The sequence below is a fragment of the Perognathus longimembris genome, unplaced genomic scaffold (genome assembly GCF_023159225.1).
Source record: "Perognathus longimembris pacificus isolate PPM17 unplaced genomic scaffold, ASM2315922v1 HiC_scaffold_1164, whole genome shotgun sequence".
NCBI classification, from domain to species: Eukaryota; Metazoa; Chordata; class Mammalia; order Rodentia; family Heteromyidae; genus Perognathus; species Perognathus longimembris.
The window spans coordinates 1-2061 of record NW_025956138.1 but is presented as its reverse complement, the minus strand read 5'-3'; the positions used below and the strand labels follow the sequence as shown (position 1 = coordinate 2061).

The following is a 2061-nucleotide window of genomic DNA, read 5'->3' as shown; positions in this document are numbered from 1 at the left end:
GATATGAAAGTATAATGAAAACTTGACACAGACTTGAACAGAGGCCAGGGGCCTGGGCAAGGCATGAGTTCACCAAAGCAGGTTCTAATGGGAGCCATCCACTATGTCCTACCTTGAGCTATAGAGCCAGAACCTCTACTCAGAATTCCAAGCTTCCAGGCTCTACACATTTTATTCTGACACTCTGTGCACTCAGTGCATTTTGTCTTCAAAATGCCTACAAAGGCTGGAAATCATGGAAACCACAGGCGGCCCCAGGGCTAAGAGCTGAGGCACTTGCCTAGCTTGTGGAAGGCCCTGGAACACAATACCACTGGAAATCACTAAAAAGAAAGTTAAATACTTTTGCATGCCTAACAAAATGTGGCTCACTCCTGTCATCCTAGCTACTCAGGAGGCTGAGACCAGAGGGATCCAGGTTCAAAGCCAGCTCAGGCAGGAAAGTTAATAAGACTGTTATTTCCAATGACCCACTAGAAAACAGAAGTGGTGCTGTGGCTCAGACAAGTCTTCAGTTGAAGACCTTGAGGACAGAACCCAGGGCACAGAGTTCACAATCCACATTTGGCAAAGAAAAAAATTTTAAATAAATAAAAATTAAAAATAAATGTGCAGGCGCCAGCGACCACCCAGGCAGATAGCGGTACAGAGTCCCAAATCCGTACTATTTGTGTATCTAGGTAACATTTGCTGGTCACCCATGACAGAAGCAGTTTTCAGAAAACATGTAGTTGACCAAAATGTTTCAGATAATTGGACCACTGATAGCGGTGTTGTTTCTGACTAGAACGTGGGTCATGCCACAGATCCAAGAGCTATGAGCTGCCTAACAAATCATGACATTAGCACAGCCCATAAGGCAAGACAGGTCACCAAAGACGACTTTGCTACATTCGAATACATGCTGTCTATGGATGAAAGCAATCAGAGAGATTTGAAAACAATAAGTAATCAAGTTAAAAACTGCAAAGCTAAAATTGAACTACTTGGGAGCTATGATCCACAAAAACAACTCAAGATTGAAGATCCCTATTATGGAAATGACTCCGACTTTGAGCTGGTCTATCAGCAGTCCCTCCGGTGTTGCAAGGCCTTCCTAGAGAAGGCCCACTAGAGTGTTAGCACTGCCCACAGCCAAGCCAACAACTCACCCATTAGTCCTGTGCATAAGTGTAGAAGCTTTCCTGAGCCCCAGCCCCTGTTGTTTCTTCAGCTGACTTACTCTTAAACATAATTGTAGGTGACAAATTAGTTTTATTTAACCAAGAAGTTAAATGACTTCTCATTTTCTCCTGATTATAAAACACTGGAACAAGGAAACAGGAAAGAACAAAATACAACCCTGTGAAGTAATAATGACCTGAGCTCAAGAAGACCTGGACAGTGTGGTGTACTTGGCATGTTGCATGACTAGCACTGCCCAGTAAACCTGCTTACTTTGTACCTTGCTGACCTGGGCTCTTATAGAGTCACAACAGCTCTACTGATAGCAGCTCCTCTGCTCCCAGAAATGTTTTAACTCAGTTTACGCATAGAGCACACTTGTATGTTTAAGATAGAAGCAAGGAATGGTGGTGACTGTAAATCCAGGACTAGGGAGGATGAGGCAGGAGGATCATAAGTTCAAGGCCAGCCTGGGCTATAACATGCCTCAAATTACAAAAAAAAAAAAAAAAAAAAAAAACACAAAATAAGAGGCAGACTGGTGGAATAAATCTTTAGTATTCTCACTACTTGTTGCTTTGTATTTAGTTTATTTAAAGGGGGTCAGCTTATTTATTCCAATTTGAGCCACTTTGACTTTAAGAATTGAATTCTATATTGGAAGTACACTTGTATGCAAGTAACCTTCAGTCAGTGGAGAGAATGTTTTCTATACACATGCAACTCAAGTGTCCAACCAAAATTGACCAGCCATGAAGTTTTAAAAATTGCAGAGTGCCATTAGGTTGGTGTGCAGTAATGATATGTTTGTAACTATTCTTTCATCAGCATTTAGTAACTTCCAGGGAAACACCTTTGGTGTACCATCAATTAGCTCACCTCAAATTATAAGGATAT

The 2061-nt window shown here is 41.6% G+C and overlaps 1 pseudogene; it reads left to right on the top strand.

Annotated features, from left to right (window-relative positions):
* Positions 1 to 607: 607 nt before the first annotated feature.
* On the top strand, positions 608 to 1114 carry LOC125344499 (annotated as a pseudogene).
* Positions 1115 to 2061: the final 947 nt, after the last annotated feature.